The following is an 18,488-nucleotide window of genomic DNA, read 5'->3' as shown; positions in this document are numbered from 1 at the left end:
TAATGTAGGAGACTCTCTCATCTCAAGATTTAATTGTATTTTCCAAGGTTGTATTTCTAAGTGTCCAGTTGAAAAGGCTGAAGGCTAGGACTTTATATATAGATTTTAAAAATCAGTTTTGTCAGGGTGAACAAATGCAGTAGTGATATTCACTGGACACTATATTGAACTGTGCACCTTGTACTGGTTGTTTTTTTGGGGGGTGGGGGGAATGAGAGGGGAAAACAGCAAGAAAGCAAGGGAAGAGGTGACAGGGTGACACTTTGGAAAGAAATGTACCCATTCCCTAACTTATGTAACTTTAACCCTTCTGTACATGAAATTTACAATAACAATAAAAATCAGTTTTGTTGATTGAGATTAACTCAGTTCAAGTGGGTAATCTAATGGTTTCCAGCTGTTCACAGAGTTGTACTACCCCTCCCCACAATCAATTTTGCAATGTTTTCATCGTTTAAAAAGAAACACTACAACAATTAGTAGCCATATTTATTCAGCCTCCAACTACCCTCTGTCCCTTACCTCAGGGCCAAAACTTACTTTTCTTTTTCAAGTCAGATGAGTAATGTGCCCACATTGTAACAAGGTTTAGAGGGAGGCACATGAACCCAATCATCAGGTTTATGAACCTGAAAAGGACCGGAAACTGTTACTTTTAGACTTACCTTTTTGAAGCCACATTCACCTCTCTTTAGAAGTTAATGTCACAATTACTCTTCAGACAGCAGAATAGTTAGGTTGAACTCTGAATTTGAGGGTTAATTATAATAGTATGTGGTGGATACAATGACTCCTAAAATTCTGTTTTCTGATTGGGGGGAAATGGTGAAGTCCTTAGTAAACAAGAGAGCTGTAACTTACTGCACAGAAGATAGTCTTGTTTGGATATAGAAGGGGGCATGTGGAAGGTGAGTCATCCAGGGCCTTGCAGTGCACCGGCTGCTACACTATCATCAGCCTCTCTACCTACATTATGCTCAGACTTTTAGCATGTGACCCCTGAGACCCACGCAGCTAGGTCAATGTGCAGCTCCTGCAGCAATTCCCCCATCTCCCCCTTCTTTATCCCCCCAGAACATAGTGCCTTCAGAGAAACACTTTGCTGTAAATGACTTTCCCCAACATCCACAGCATAGATTTCTGGTAAATTCCATGAAGCAAGAATGATGGCCATTCCCTCTCCAGTAGATTTGGAGCTCAGCCATTGCGTGTGTGTGTGTGTGTGTGTGTGCAGCAGACCTCCCAATATTTCTTGGGGTGTTCCCTGTCAGCATTAGATGTAGTACCTGCACCATATATGTGCTATTTCCATATTGCAGGGAGTTTTCTTTCCTCCTTACTAGCCAAGCTCTAGTATTCTAATCTTATTCTATGTAACAACTCTTTACAGTCTCTGTTTCAATGGGGGGTAGGGTAATCGCTCCTAGTTGAACTCAGAACCCCATCATACTGACTACTAAGATTGCATGTGAAGAAGTATGGGACTAAGACCCAAGAAGAGCCTACCTTAGGATTTACTAAAGCACATCTAGGAGAAACCATTTCTTTTTCTGAGAGTGGAACCGAGGGGGATATGAATTGAAAACAACAGGCTGAAATTACCTTCTGCTGTAACCAAGTATGACACTCACTAGCAGGTAACAAATGACACTGAGAGAAGCAGAGACAAATGATGAAAAGAAAACCCAACCAAGTGTAAAATTGTTGTCATAGAAAGGCTTAGTAGCATAATGATGTCAATTCTCCCTAACTATAGCTATAAATCTGCTATTGTAATCATAGCCAACCATGGGATGTAGGAAATCAGATTCTAAGTTGTATATGGAAGAGAAAATGCAAGAGCATGTCCCAGGATATGGACACTGCTGTTACAGAATCAGTGAGCAGTGATGGTTTAGGGAGAAAGCATCCAAAAGAGAGAAGGTCTCTGCCTGGTCCTTAGGTAATGGGTTCTTGATGTCACAAAGAAGAATCGGAGACACATCAAAATAGAGTGCAAGAAAGATTACTACACAACTCAGATATGGGTCTGGGGACATCTGATAACTCATGCAATGGGTGCTTTAACTTCTTGGGTATTTATATGAAACAGTAAGTTGGAGTTTGGCTCAAATTCACCCTAGGAAATGTGCTACCCTTTGTTCTAACACTTGGCAGATATAGTTGGGAATTTTCTCTAAACTTGAACCATCGATGCCTGGACTTCTCTCCAGATGAAGGATGGCTCCTGTCTCAAGCTGATTTCAAGACAGGTGTTCCTCCCTGAGATAAATATTTTCTCCATAAGCATTTGTGTGTGTGCGTGTGCACATGAGCTATGAGCCCAAAGGAATCATTTTCCCTGAATAAGTATCTCTTGTCTTAGAACATGCTGACCTGCTGAGCCTGCAGGCAGGGTGAGAGAGAAAGTTGTTCTTTTTTCCTTTTTACTAAACATTGCAGCTTATAAGAGAATGTAAGGGAAAAAATAGTACTATGTATTGAATCAAGCTATTCATTAGTACAGCATTTGTTTCTGGATGATGATGATGATTATGATGGTGGTGGTGGTGGTGATGATGACTCCAGTCCTGGGGCTTGAACTTAAGCTTTTGTGCTCTGTCCCTGAGCCTCTTTGTACCTCAATGCTAGCACTCCACAACTTGAGCTACTGTGCCATTTCTATCCTTTCCTGAGTAATTTATTGGAGATAAGAGTATCACAGATTTTCCTGCCCAGCCTGGCTTTGAACTATCATCCTCAGATTTCAGCCTCCTGAGTAGCTAGGATTACAGGTGAGGGCCAACAGTGCCTGGCTTATTTCTGAATTCTTGACTGATGTTTCCCATGTTTCATTTTTCTATGACCTCTCCTGCCTTATTTTCCTTCTAACTGAATTCAGCCCCTTAATCTTAAGAGAAGTTGAGTGGTGGAGGTCAGTCTTTCCTAATTTGGACTGTCAGGATCAGATGACACTAGAAGTATCATGTGGGGTTGTTTGTTTGTTTTTACTAGAAAAGAAGCCATACAATGAATTAGAAAAGAGAATGCATTACTAAAAATATTAGAATATATCAGCAGAGTAATATTTTGCTATATGCGAATAATATGTATAAACACATTTTCATGAAGGGATTTGAAAGAATCATTAAGACTTAAGACAAGATCTGACATTGTCTTATTTACAAATGTGAGGCCTAGAATACTGTGTGCTGAGTACGCTGATATGAAATAACTCTATATGAATATACACTCTTAAAATATGCTTGTAAACAGTGAAATTATTTTTTCATAGAAGCTATTTATTAAAGATGTAAATTTAGGGACTGGGATTATGGCTTAGAGGTAGAGTGCTTGCCTCACACACATGAAGCCCTGGATTCGATTCCTCATCACCACATAAGCAGAAAAAGCTGGAAGTGGCACTGTGCCTCAAGTGGTAGAGTGTTAGCCCTGAACAAAAGGAAGCCAGCAACAGTGCTCAGGCCCTGAGTCTAAGCCCCAGGACTGGCCAAAAAAGAGATATAAATTTAACTTTAACATAAAGATATCTGGTGGACAGACTTGTCTTCTGGGTACTCACCATACTCCAGAACCCTTTCTTCATGACCTCCCTGCCTAAGGTATCTTGAAAGGGAAGAAAAAATGGCTCCATTTTTATTTTGTCACAAAAGCCACACTGAAAAGACAAAATAAATAATACAGCGTAGTGCTGGAACAAGATAGATATAACTCTGAATATCAAAGAGCAGAAAGTAGAGATCCATATGTTTAAAGGAGTCTAGCAAGTGATAACATGGCATTTCAAGTGATAAAGTGGAAAAGTATTAAATTGTTAATGAAGGCAATCAATCAGTTGTTTGATATACATAGAGAGGAAGGATTTTATTTCATGACACAAATAATTCTGCCTGGTTTATAGGTACCGACCGTCTCTGAGCATAGCTGTTTTGAGAAGATGTTCTGTACATTTGTTAAATGGATTTCTAAGATCCTCAGCTCTACTAGGTTTTATTGCTAAATTCATATCCACTATTCCTATAGTTGGTTTATAAGTGATTATGTAACTTCTTTTTCTACACAACATAGAATACATTTTATTTGGAAAATTCAGAACATACATGCACAAAATCAAGTCACCCTGCATCCCTTTCATACTGCCATTCCCTTTGTCCCCTACTCTCCTTCTCAGAACATTTATTTTACACAGCCTAGAAAAATCTCCATTTCTGTTGTCTCCTGGTGCCTCCCAGGCTGGGTTTTAGTACTTCTCTGACTTAATTTTTATGTATTTTTTCTGTTGATTCAATTGAATTTTGGAAGGGTAAAGAGATAACTATGTATTGCTAGGTTGAAAGTTCAGTTGGGCATTTTAAAAAAGGAAATTTAGAACCAAGATAAAATTAAGAACAAATATTAGCATTATTTTGAAATATATAAAAAAATGACTATTTTGAAAATGCCTTCCACCCTCTAGTGGTGGGAAAAGTTATCTGCTTTATTTCTACTGTGCAAACTTCACAACTCCCCAAGTCTTATACTGTTTAAAAGAAAATATTTGGTTAATTTTATATCTTCTTGTTAAGAAAACTAGACTGCTACCATTACAAGAGACTAGGATAGTGTATAAATTCTCTTCTAACAGAACAAAAAACATGAGATAAGAAAACCAGTATATGAGTTACCAAATATAAAGTCAGAAGAAGACAAAAATGTAACAAAAATATAGCAAATAGGAAGCACAAAGAAACTGAAAACAAGTTCTAAATTTTGACTGGTTGTAATATATATATAAATGTATAAAAATAACCCTCTAAATGACAAAGTATGGTAATGGGTTAAAATAACTTTACTATAGCATATATATTTTTATATTGAGCTAATTAGTTAAAAGACAGAGTGTTCTGGTTCATTAAAACATAAGCCAACTGAAAGGAACTCCATTGTTTATTAAAGATTATATTTACATACTGGAAAAGTGGAAAAGTAACCAGGAACAGTGGCATATATCTGTAGTCCTAGCTGCTTGGATGGTTGAAACAGGAAGATCACTTGAACCTATCATCCAGAACTGTCTTGATCAACACAGCAAATCCTATCTCACGAAAAGAAAAGTCTCCAGGAAATACTAATCATAAAAACCAGTAGCCATATTAACATTAGACAAAGTAAAAGCAAAATTGATATACCAAAGTATGCCAAAAATTTCTCTGGATAAAGTAGATAAAAATTAGTAGAGATACAGAAAATTTAACTAACTCAATTAACAAATGTGTTATTTACTTTGAAGAGTAAAGGTTGGAAATTCATCTAACTTAAGGGACTAGAAAAGGACTGAGTCTGGTGGTACAAATCTGTAATCCAAGATACTTGAGAGATGAAAGTAGGAGGATTGTAGTTCATGGTCAGTCCTGGGTTAAAAAACAACACACACACACACACACACACACACACAGAAGCAAAAACAAACAAATTCCTAAATCCAAAACCAGCTAATCAAGCAAAGGAACAAATAATAGCTCAATCATAAGGTCATTTCTGAGGGGGAAGGCGGGGCAGAATTACCTAAAGCCAAAAGGGCTGGAAGCATGGCTACAATGATGGAGCACTTGCCTTGTAAGTACAAGGCCCTTAGTTCAAATCCTAGTACTACTAAAACATAAAGGAAAAATGATACCAGTAAAGGAAAAGAAAGTAGAAAACATACTGAGACAAAGTAAATACAAAAACTGCAAGGAGAGAAAATTCTTTTGAGTTTTTTTTATGAAAGCAATTAAAGACAGCTTTAGAGTAAGCTACCACCTAGAAAAGTAATAAAGCTCAAGTAAAATCAATTAGGAATGAACAAAAAGGCAGTGATAACTTCAGATATAAAAAAGAATAAACAAATAAAAAAATAACACCATGAACAACCTTGTGCCAATAAATTTTAACATTCTAGTGAAATAAAAGGCAAAAGATAGCAAAAGTGACTCGGGAAGAAAGGAATGAACACTGAATTTTTGCAATTGACAATCCCTATTGATGACAACTACTAAAAAGTGCTAGGGGAGAGGAATCTAGAAACTCTTAAAAATCAGTACTAGGAGAACAAGAAAAGCCAAAACCAAGCATGGAAAATGAATGTAGGAAGTGATCTTGCTCTATGGACAGTGGCCATATAAGATTCTGAGCATTCATTCTGATGTTTTCACTAATTATAATTGCCTAGTGATCCAAGGAAGTAGGAAGTTGAACAGGACATCTTCTTGACTCTAAAGTGAGACATAAAATCCTCTATCCTGAGGGTATAGTAAACCAAGTCTCTTACACTTATTTTCCATTACCTGTTGTCTAAGGAATTTCCTGCTTTGAAAATTAGATTAAGGTGATCTCAGACTGATAGTGTCACTTGGATACCTGGCAGAGACTAATAAAAGATTTCTCTGTAGAAAAAGAGTACTGTTACACTTCAAATTATTTCTGTGAATGCATTTGTCTTACTATCAGTGCATATGTAGTCAAATTTAAACAGGCATATGAAGATAGGTTGCAGCATAAGATCCAACAGAAACAACAGACAATAGAAATAGAGCCACAAATACTTAATGAGTATGTTTCATCGAGTCATAAAGCAGGTAATAAAAAACTATGCTTATTACTTGATTAATTGAAAGCTAAATTATGCAGATACAAAATGGAAGACACAAGAAAGACTAAAGAGAAAAAAAATGGTATCCCCAGAATATATACATCAAGATCAAATGCAATAACTTGACATTTAAACATAGAATACTGAAGTGCAATTAATAATAGCATATGTTGGAGAGGAATAAGTGGAATTATGTATACCAAGCTGTTTGGATTGTTAGGAAGCAAGAGGGTCAACTCTGCTTGTTGTAATTTTTAGGATAACGAAGTAGGTATGAACTATGTGATCTCTATGAGTAAAGGAGAAAAATTAAGTAATAAGCAATTCGTTGAAAAGAAGTATAAAAGGAAGAGAAATAGTAAGCAGGAAAATAAAAATCATGCACAAAAATGGTAAATCAAACCCTAAATATATACAAAATTATGTTACATGTATGTGGTTAGAAGTGAAGCTTATCAAAGATGATTAAGAAAAAAAAGGCAAAATCCAACTATACACAATTTGCAAGATAAATACTCCATAAAATTAGAAAGACAAAGCAAAAGTATGAATAAAAGAGTATACAAGTATTAATCAAAACAAAGTAAATATAGGTAGGCCAGGTAGCTTTTATTTATTTATTTTTGGCCAGTCCTGGGCCTTGAACTCAGGGCCTGAGCAATGTCCCTGGCTTCTTTTTGCTCAAGGCTGGTACTCAGCCACTTGAGCCAAAGCACCACTTCTAACCGTTTTCTATATATGTGGTGATGGGGAATCAAACCTAGGGCTTCATGTATGTGAGGCAAGCACTCTTGCCACTAGGCCGTATTCCCAGCCCCCCAGGTAGCTTTAAAAAAAATAGGGTCAAAAGCTAATTATCTAAATAACCATTGAAATTATAAATATTTACTTATCTGAAAAAAAGAAAGGTAGAAACATTTGCTAAAAGAATAAAAAAAACCATATAGATAGGGTAGCTATTTAAAACAGTAGAAGACATGCTAAACATTACTATAAACAATGAATTTGAAGATTTTGAGTTTGAATTTGAATACACCATTTGAATCACTCCTCTAGCCCTTTTATCCCTCTTTCCCTTTCTCCTCTCCTTTCTCTCTCTAGGACATATTCCTATAGAATTTTTTTTCATAATTCAGATTTCAAATCAGTAGTCAAAAGTATTAGGTTCAGATGGCTTTTGTAGATTTGCCAAAGACTCAAATGCCAAAGACAAAAATGTAATCACAGTCTTATATAATGTATTTTAAATAAAAGAACAATTAGAAAAATATACGAGAGAAATCTATAAGGTTTCTATGAGAGATTTCTATAAGAGATCTATAAGATTTCCATAAGAAACCTATAGGATTATATAATAATGCATTCTGAAAAATGAGAAATACCTCCAGTTTCATTTTATAAAACTAGAATGGTTTGTTACCTGAAAGGTAGCATAATGAATGTGAAATGAAGATTATGTGAAATTTTTGAAGTAAAATGGGGAAGTGATCATTCTGAAAAACTAGGGTTGAAATCATTTGGTAGCCAAAAGCAGAGACGGAGTAGAGAGGGAGAGAGGAGGATACGGAAGAGGAGAAGCAAGAGGAAGAGGAGGAGAATAAAGAAGGAAGGAGGGAGGGAGGGAGAAAAGAAGGGAAGGAAGAAAGAAAGAAAAGAAGGAAGGGTGAAAGAAATGAATGAAGGACACATCAGGATGAAGAATAGGAGGAGGAGGAAGAGTAAGGAGCATATCAAAGGAGGAAAGAGAAAAGAGAGATAAAGGAGAGGAGAAACAGAGAGAAAGAGAGAGAAAAGGTCTAGAGAAGAGGCTCAAATGGCAGAGGAGGCCCAGAGTTCAGGCTCCAGTACTGTACTGGCAGAAAGAGTAGGAAAGAATATAATTGGTACCTTATATCATAAATAAAATTTACTCAAAATGGATTTCAGACCTAAAACTATGAAACTTCTAAAAGAAAACATAGGGGAAATCTTTATAATATAAAATTAGGCAAATATCTATTGTATCAAAAGAATATACATTAATTCTAGACTAATACCTTGGACATCATTAAAATCAATTTTTCTATTCTTTATAATACTTTATAGAAAGAATGAGAAGATAAGCCAGAGATTTGGAGAAGATAATTGCAATCATGTATTTTATAAAAACTCACTTATAAAAAAGCTCAATAAGATAATGAGCAAAAGATTTAAATAGACACATTGTGTAAGATACATGGATGGCAGATAAGCACATAAAATGCAAAACAAACAAACAAACAAAACAATACTGTAGAAAGGGCCCAACAGCTGCAACAGACACTGATGAGAGCAAACTAAGCAACTCAAGGGCAGCAGGGAGGAGGGAAGAAATGAGAGAAAAAGAAGGAACAGACTACACTCAATGAAAGAAAAGAAATGTATATGTATATATCACCCAATCTGGAAGGAATTGTTTTGTTGTTAATAATCATAGAGGTCATAAGCATTGTAGACTAGAATGACAATGTCCATCAAGGGGGTGGTTTGGGGGAGGGAAGGAAGAAAAAAATGAGGAAGGGGGTAACAAGTATGACAAAAATTATATATGTATTCACTACCTTAAGTATGTAACTGTAACCCCTCTGAACATCATCTTGACAATAAAAATGTGTAAACAATGCCCAGTCATTAATGAGCAAAGAAATGTGAATAAAACCATAACAAGGTACTGATACACAGCTAAAAGTTTTAAAAATTGATCCTGCCATTTTTTAACAAGGACATGAAGAAACCTAAATCTCTTATACATTGGTGAAGGGGCTATAAAAACACTTCAGAAACCATTTAACAATCTGTTAAATGTTAAATCTATACTTAACAATATGATTCAGCCATTCCACTCAGGAAAGAAAAACACATTTATACACAGTCATATACACAATTATTCATGAAGGATTTATTTATTTATATCTTTAGCTAGGGCTGGGAAAATGGCCTAGTAGTAAAGTGCTTGCCTCATATTTTTAGCTAGGTAGGTATTGTGGTACTGGAGATTGAACTCGGGGCTTTGCTTTAGTTCTACCAGTTGAGTTATACACAACACACACACACACACACACACACACACACACACACACACACACACACACCAGTCCCTGGAAGTTTTATTTATAACAACCCAAATAAAAAAATTAAATATTCATTAGTAAGTGAACTGGTGAACAAGTGGTGGTATTTTAAGTAAATTAATTACTAAAAAATTAAAAATAAGTGGTTGCTACTGATGGAATAACACTGATGAATTGAGATTCATTAGTAAATTGCATCATTAGTTACAAGTATGCTACATAAAAATAGGCAAAACTCAGTACATATGACTGTATTTATATAAAATTACACAAAATTCAAGCTTATATAGAAAATAGATTTAGTGATTTCTCTAAGAGATGAAGGAAGGGGTAGACAGAAAATAGATTTAGTGATTTCTCTAAGAGATGAAGGAAGGGGTGGTAATAGTACTAATAAGGACAAAGCAAGGGGGTGGAGGGGAAGGGAGAATGAGGGAGGAGGTAACAGTACAAAAAATGTATCCAATGCCTAACGTATGAAACCGTAACCTCTCTGTAATCAGTTTGACAATAATTTTTGTTTTTTTTTTGGCCAGTCCTGGGCCTTGGACTCAGGGCCTGAGCACTGTCCCTGGCTTCTTCCCGCTCAAGGCTAGCACTCTGCCACCTGAGCCACAGCACCCCTTCTGGCCATTTTCCATATATGTGGTGCTGGGGAATCGAACCGAGAGCTTCATGTGTAGGAGGCAAGCACTCTTGCCACTAGGCTATATTCCCAGCCCCGACAATAAAAATTTTTAAAAACAGGACAAAGCAAAATTACCTTAATGATTGGTTTGAGCACCCCAGTAAAACCACTTGAAAATATCCACTGAAATCAATGAATTCCAATGAATTAATTAGTTCTTGGTAGCACCAACTACAACTTGTTGAGTCTCTATTGCATTCGAGCACCTCTGCTCAAGACTTCACATTTATCTTCTCATTAATTTTCACAAGTAACCCTGTGTAGGGTTATCTGTACAAAGGTGAGAAAATGGTGGAAGCTGACTAACTTGCTCAAGTGGCAGGACAAGGATTTAAACTTGCTTTGCCTGATTCTAAAACTTACGCTCTGCATCAATTTGCTATACTGTGTCCAAATAAATATTGACACTAAGATAATGTCTTCATGGCAAAGACAATCAATGATCCAAAAATTCATCCAAGGAGAATGACAATATGTTTGCCTCCAAGAGTAGCCAAGTCATTTAGATGACTGTATTGTATTTATGTTTTTTTGTCACAGGAGTTAAACTATGACTGACTAGGTAGGTATTTGTTTTCCACTCTGAAACGATGCCTTGAATGGACGGGTGATTCTGTATTTCTCCTCTAAGAAATGGTTAGTTAGAGCTATTTTCATAAGGAATTGATTCATTTTAGTTTTCCTCTGAAGTGGTAATTTTTTTTAAAAATCAGTAAGGATTGATTTTAGCATGTTTATTTCCAGGTTATTGAATTGCACACTTTAGTAGGTTCCTTCCTTCCTTCTTTTTCTTTCTTTGTTTTTGCCTGTTCTGTGGTTTCAACCCATGGCCTCCAGCTTGCTTAGCTGCCTCAGCTTATCTCACTTGGCTGGCACTCTACCACTTGAGCCACACTTCCAGCCCTGTTTTTTTTTTTCTGGATTATTTTGGAGACAGAGTCTCCTAGACTTTTCTATCCCAGATAAATTGGAATCTTTATCCTCATGAGAAGTGGCCTGGCAATCCAACTAACATTTCAGTGACTGCTAGTTCACTTTAAACTTCGGTCACAAATTTTCTCAATTCCCTTTGTCCTGGAAAGCTTCATCCTTTTAAAGAGGTTTTCTTTTTTCTTTGTGTGTGTGTGTGTGTGTGTGTGTGTGTGTGTGTGTGTGTGTGTGTGTTGTGTGTGTGTGTGTGTGTTTGCCAGTCCTGGGCCTTGGACTCAGGGCCTGAGCACTGTCCCTGGCTTCTTCTTGCTCAAGGCTAGCACTCTGCCACTTGAGCCACAGCGCCACTTCGGGCCGTTTTCTGTATATGTGGTGCTGGGGAATCGAACCCAGGGCCTCATGTATACAAGGCAAGCACTCTTGCCACTAGGCCATATCCCCAGCCTCAAAGAGGTTTTCTGAGCTTATTATTTTCATAACTTCCTTCTGGAAAGTGCCTCACCTCAGCCTTTTCACATGATTTATTTTGCTCTGAAGTTCCCCCATTGAACTCAAGCTTGGTAGGACCAAGTTCAGTGTAGAGAGTCAGCTTTGGAATAATAAGTTAGAGCAGAAAAGGACTTTTAGTGGTCATCTTGTTTGAGTTTGTGTGTATTGTTGTTGTTGTTGTTGTTATTATTACAATTATTATTTTTTGGACAGGGTGTTTCTGGGTAGCCTGTGCTATTCTCAAACTCACAGTCTTCCTGTCTTGATCTCCCCAATATGGAGATTATTTGAGTATACATTTAGCTCATTCAGATTTATAAATAAGGAAACACATTTTTATCCTATTTTTTTCTAGTAGCTTAATGTGGTTCTGTAACAGTTGATTTTTGAAGATTTTTGCTTTTTTTTCTTCCCACGTCTCAAACTCAGGCTGCCCCCATGTGGTGGGCATGATGAATGGAAAGGAGAGATTTACAGAGAAATAGAAGTGGGGAAATTATGCATTGATTACAACAGTAATTTGCAAAAGAGTAATTGTAAGTGTTATCATGATCTATTGAGGTTCACAAGAATATGAAATGTTCTTCAGCTTCTTGTCATCTCATTCCTGGCACAGCCTTTAGACCATGGTGCAGGAAAGAATTGATAATTGACAGGTGTCCATCATGTTTTCCAAGGCCATTATGAATAATTTGCTGATCTGAAAAACAGGCATTTGGTGATCTAAAAGACAGGCATAAATATACACAATTTTATTCTATAAAATCCAAGTTAAGATGTTATAGAATATTAAATTCTTGAAATTCATCATTTTGTCTTTACCTTTTAACACAAATAAATAGAATTTTAATGAATGTTAGGTGAAGAAAATGTTTGTTTTAATTATTTAAGTAGACTTTGCTTTCAGCACTTGTGTAGGTCCTTTTCAAGTTTGAGTGTGCATAGAATTGTGCACTGAGCTCCACCTATTTCCATTAAATATATGTATCCCTGGCTGGCCTCCAACTCTCCATCCTCCTGTCTCAGCCTTCCAGCGTTGGAATTACAAGCTGCTTCTTGTTAAGCCTAAAGTGGAGGCCTAAGAGGCCCCACAGCTTCATAATGACATACCCTGAGGACAGACTTCTAGCAAGTCCCCCAGTGTGGGAAACAAGACAATGAGGACTACGTATCAGCTGCTAGACCCATCTTAGACGATTTCCAATTGCCTCATGGCGTGTTCTACCCCACTGCTCAGCTTCACGAGGATCTATAAGAACAGGCAGAAGACAGAGTCAGCTCACCAAAGGCAGTATCTTCCTGTAAGATTGATTAAGGTCCTAAGGGATCTTAATGAATTCCATAAAAAGTAACGTGTGTGTGCGTGGGTGCGTGCACGTGCATGCGTTTGTGTACCTGTGTGTGCGTGGGTGCTGGTACTAGGGCTTGAAGTCAGGCACTTGCATTCTCACTTGGCTTTTTCGTCATGGCTGCTGGCATTTTGCTGGTTAATTAGAGATAAAAGTCTCATGGACTTTTCTACTGGAGCCTTCATACTCAGGTAGCTTTTTCTTTTTTTTTTTTTTTGCCAGTCCTGGGCCTTGGACTCAGGGCCTGAGTACTGTCCCTGGCTTCTTCCCGCTCAAGGCTAGCACTCTGCCACTTGAGCCACAGCGCCGCTTCTGGCCGTTTTTTTTTTTTTCTGTATATGTGGTGCTGGGGAATCGAACCTAGGGCCTCGTGTATCCGAGGCAGGCACTCTTGCCACTAGGCCATATCCCCAGCCCTCAGGTAGCTTTTTCTTGATTGCTCCGGTGAGAGACATGAGCCAGCAGCACCTTACACGATTTCCTTTAATTGAAAACAGCTAAGAAATAAATTTTCTCAAGGTTTAGATTTTTAAAATATAAGAATCTAGAATATTTGAAACAAAAAAGTTGTATAACAGAAAAGGAAGTTGAGGTGGATTGTGTGGACTCAGACGGTATGGCATGGCCAGGAAGTTGAGCCCTGGAGTTTGACTTACTTGTGGCACCACTTAGGTCATCATTTTGGTCAAGCTAAATTAACCTCCCCACTTTCCAGTCTTCTAGTCTTTCATTAAAAAAAACCCCACAAACCAGTGGTAATCCTAGCTGTAATCCTAGCTACTCAGGAGGCTGAGATGTTAGGGTCCTGGTTCAAAGGCAGCCAGGGCAAAAAGGTCTGTGAGATTTTTATCTCCATTAACCACCAGAAAAATGGAAGTGACACTGTGGCTCAAAGGGGTAGTGTGCTAGCCTTGAGCAAAAGGAACTCAGGGAAAGTGACCAGGCCCTGAGTTCAAGCCCTATGACTGACAAAAAGAAGGAAAAAGAAAAAAAACAACCCTGTGGCTGGGCATGGATAGTTTTTTGGTTTTTTTGTTGTTGTTGTTTTTAATCTGGAAAATGGGATAATAATACCTGGGTTGTGTCAAAGACTATGTAGCAAATGGCATACTTGATTTGGGCACTGTGGATTCACACCTGTAATTCTAGCTACCTAGGAAGCTGAGGTCTGAGGGTTGCAAAAGACTTAATCTCCAGTTAACAGCAAAAAACCAAAAGTGGACCTATGGCTCAAGGGATAGAGACCTGGCCTTTAGAGAAAAAACTCAGGGACAGCACCCAAGCCCTGATTTCAAGCCCCAGTACTGGTGCATGCACAGTGTGCTCACAACACACACACACACACAGCATATTTGGCATTTGTCACTTACCTAGCCATTTTCCAGAGCTCCAGAAACACCCGCAGTAGAAATGTGAGTGTGCCTAGACTACATAAGTTCATGCTGAAATTGTCAAATTTCATATTAAAAAAAAACTTCTATTGCATTCTTAAGGCTTTACAAAGAATGTGTCATCTATGAAGTTATTTGCCAGCATATTTTCTCAAAGGCAAGACATTATCAGAGGAGCCACATTTGTAATTAAGCACCTGCAATTTTTTTTAAAGCCATCTCATTAGGCTTGAGAAATTCAGCCCTAGATAGTGAATAGAGCACCAGTTTTCTATTCACTTGGGTCCAGGTAAAAAGCTATAGAGCTATGTGTTAATTGCATGTCATTGAACTTGTTTCCTCATCTGTAATGTAGGAACAACAGCAGTGCTTATACATTGCTTATAAAAAAGTATGCTGCTCACTACATTATCTTATCTCAAGGAGATAATGTATGTAAACACGTGTCTCAATAAATACTTTTTCTTCCCCTAGAATTCTTTGATGGCAGTGGTGATGGGAGAAAGGTCTAGAGAAAACTTGGGGTTAAGAATCCTGAAAATTATATTTGCAAATCCAGTTTGTCTGAGTAAAAGAACAATAAGAGTAAAGGAACAATAAGAATTCAGTGATGAGGGGGAACAAAGGCTAAACAAATGCAGCAATGGTACTTACTGAACACTGTTGAAATTGCACTATATGCTTGTGGGTGGGCTGGGAGTGAAAATTGGGAGAGAGCGAAAGGTGACATTATCCAAAAGGATAATGGCCTGACTTATGTAACTGTAACCCCTCTGTTATTTATTCTTTTAGCATTTTCAAATAATTTTTTAAAAGAATGAAGGAACAAAATACTTAGGTGGTTTTCCAGTTATCACTTCCTTTATTATTATTATTATTATTATTATTATTATTATTATTCTCACATGAGAGTCTTTATTGCAAGCTTGAGCCTGGGCTCATGATCGTTACTGTCGCAGTGGATCTGAATGAGAGCCTGGACCCTCCATTCAGCAGGGTTTTTATAGGGTTTGGGGAACATTCCATGCATCACATCATAACACAGCAAATCATGTCACACCGCAGGAAAGTTATAAAATAATTCTTAAGAATGATTGGCCTAATCAAGGGCGGGGACAGGCCTGGTAAGGTGATTAGCTAGCTTATGGGTTTTGAAATGACTGGTTTAGACAAATGATCTGGGTTGGGTCTCAAGGGTGTTGCCGGAGTCATCCTTAGCTTGAGGGGGCATGTGGAACTTCAGGTATTTACTGTTATCTCTGGATCTGGGTTGGGTCACCAGAGTCATCCTTAGCTTGAGGGGACACTTTAACCATATTTCAGGAACACAAAACACACTGGCCACACCTCAATACATTTCCTTTGTGTCACAATGGCTAAAGCATTCTAACTTTAACTGACATCTGGTCAAATGAAGTCTCTAGATACCTTCATTATTTTAGACTGCATTTTGTTCAGGCTCTTCACAATGACATGTTCTGCAGTTATTCCAGGAAGCTTCAGGATCTGGTTAGGCCCAAGCTACAGTAGAGGTGCACCAACTGCTCAGGTTCTTCATTCTCCCCTTCTACTTGTGACTAAGGGGGCCAATCATGGTCCCCATCTGTCTATTTCAATGGCTTGCGTGTCTAGGGGCTGGTATTGAGATAAGGCATGGGCCAATAGTTAGGGCCAAAAGTAGTAGAACCAAAGGACCTGTCCACACAGCTATCAGGAGAGTTGCCCATGGTGACCAGGAGAATAGTGGCTGATACCAGTTCTCTCCTTTTTGCTCTCTGTTATATTTCTACCAAATGCCAAGCTTTCCCTAATGATTCCTGATTGATAGGCATAAAAGCAGCACCCTTTTCCTAAGGCTACACATGAGGAGCAAATCCAGGCTTTACCTACTTTGTAAGACCATCTCAGCAGGGGAATCAAGCAGTTACAGATATTTACATGGGATCTTTCTGGTTTACATTTAGATGACATCACACAAGTCCCTTAGCCCTGCAGATGCAGGTACAGATAAACATAGTTTCACACCAAAGCCCCAATTCTGACCCTATTTATATTATAGCCAATTTGATTACATACCAACTTTACTCATAAGCTCTAATTTTAAGACATGCTGATACCATTTGCTACATACTCAAACTTTCTAGGGATTGTCTTCCTTTTTCTAATCTAAAGGGAATCACTTGTTTTCCCCAATTCTCTTTCTAAAGTCTTTCCTTATCCCCACTCATGCCCTCTTCTACTCAGACCATCAGCCTCTTACTTGAACATTTTGTGACAATTGACAATCCTTACTTTTCAAATCCCTTTCTTATCCAGCTCCAAATCTATTCTCTGATGCCCATTCCACTGAGGCCCAGACAGCTGAACTTGACATGCCTCTCTTCTTTGCAGCAGCACAGGCACTGTGCTAAGCTTCCTCAGTGGAGAGCAGCTGAGGGACACTGAAGGAGGAAGGGGCTCTCTCCAATTCCCCACTGCATTCTTCCCAGCAAGCATTCCAGCTTCTGCAGGTCAGGCAATTTGCAGTTAGTGGCATCTGACAGCCAGAACACAGCACTGCCAGATCTTTTCAGGTGGCTTTACAAAGACTTTGCTATGTAACTGGCTTTTTCTTGAACCCCAGAGGACAAATTCCAAGTCATTTCTAGTTGTTGTGGTTTTCCAACTCACCAACTAGAAACTGCCTACTTGTTCCCATGAAAATTTCTAGTTTACTAGTCTCTGCTCAGACCAATTGTGGGCCAAGTCTGCCTCTAAACATCCAGGGACCTTCTCTGTCCAGCAAACTTCTTTAGTAAGCATTGAACCCTAGAGATGGAAAAGAGACTTCTCCTCCAAGCTTGTTCTCTCTGTAGGAATGTTCTCTCAGCCACAATGTGCTCTCTGAATGTCTTTAACTCTGTCATTAAAGTACCTTTCTTGTGATTTCGTTTCCTCTGTCTCTCATATTTTCTCTGGAAAGTTTTTAATGCATAATAGGGATGCTGTTTCTTTATGTACATCTTTGTTGGTTTCGATGTGTAAGTTTCACAGAAGAGTCCAATCAATACTGATGGGAGCCTGTCAATATGTTTCTTCTTGTGATGGGTTAATTACGGTGATGTGTACCAGTTTAGAATCAAAAGCTTACACTTTACAGCTGAGACAATCGTGCAAATCTTGGAAGCCGTGGCATTTGAGCTGGCCCAGAAAGGATGGATGGGGTTTTTCAAATGTGGTCACAGTCATGAGGACCATCCCAGAAGAAGGAAAGAGGCAGTGTTTCTATTCATCTGAAACAAATACAGTGGGTATGGAACAAGTAAGGACAGAGCAGGAAGAGTTATAGAATGGAAAGCTTTGAATGCCAGACATATAAACATGAGGCAGCACCATATTTTCACAGAGATTTAGTATATAATAGATCAGGTATGGTCTTAAGACTTCAGCAAAGACTCTCATGAGAAAACTGATGGTGACCCAGATGTGAGGAAATGTACATTTACAATAGCAATGAGACATGAGAAGTTGGAAACGGATGTGTAAAAACAATGCCATGGAAGAATGCATTCCACTCTGAATGGGTGCTTACAAGAGAGAACTTGATAGTTTTAGCATCCAGTTAACAGAGACTCATGGGGAGAAAGTGTTAGTACTGAGTTTCTAGGCTTTGCGGGATCTTCTGTGAGTAATGGCAAGCCTCTTTGGCAAATAGAATGAACATGCTGATTCACCCAAACATTCTCTCTACTTAATTTATCCACTTTCTTGTTGCCTCTTTCAGGGCTTGGCAGGGGATTATTCTTATTCCCCTAAACAAAAATGGCAGACCTTCATAATGTTGTGCTGATTCTGAGACTGTAGATAGTTATAAATATCACAGGGCAACAATTTAGTAATTAGAAGTCCAACTCAAGATAATAGAAATTCTGAACTATATCATGCATTAAAGCTCAGTTTCCC

General features: G+C 38.1%; 1 pseudogene; it reads right to left on the bottom strand.

Moving 5' to 3' along the window:
• Positions 1–552: 552 nt before the first annotated feature.
• On the bottom strand, positions 553–640 carry LOC125357808 (annotated as a pseudogene).
• Positions 641–18,488: the final 17,848 nt, after the last annotated feature.

The sequence above is a fragment of the Perognathus longimembris genome, chromosome 9 (genome assembly GCF_023159225.1).
Source record: "Perognathus longimembris pacificus isolate PPM17 chromosome 9, ASM2315922v1, whole genome shotgun sequence".
In the NCBI taxonomy this organism is placed as follows: domain Eukaryota; kingdom Metazoa; phylum Chordata; class Mammalia; order Rodentia; family Heteromyidae; genus Perognathus; species Perognathus longimembris.
This window is presented reverse-complemented; position numbering and strand designations above follow the sequence as displayed.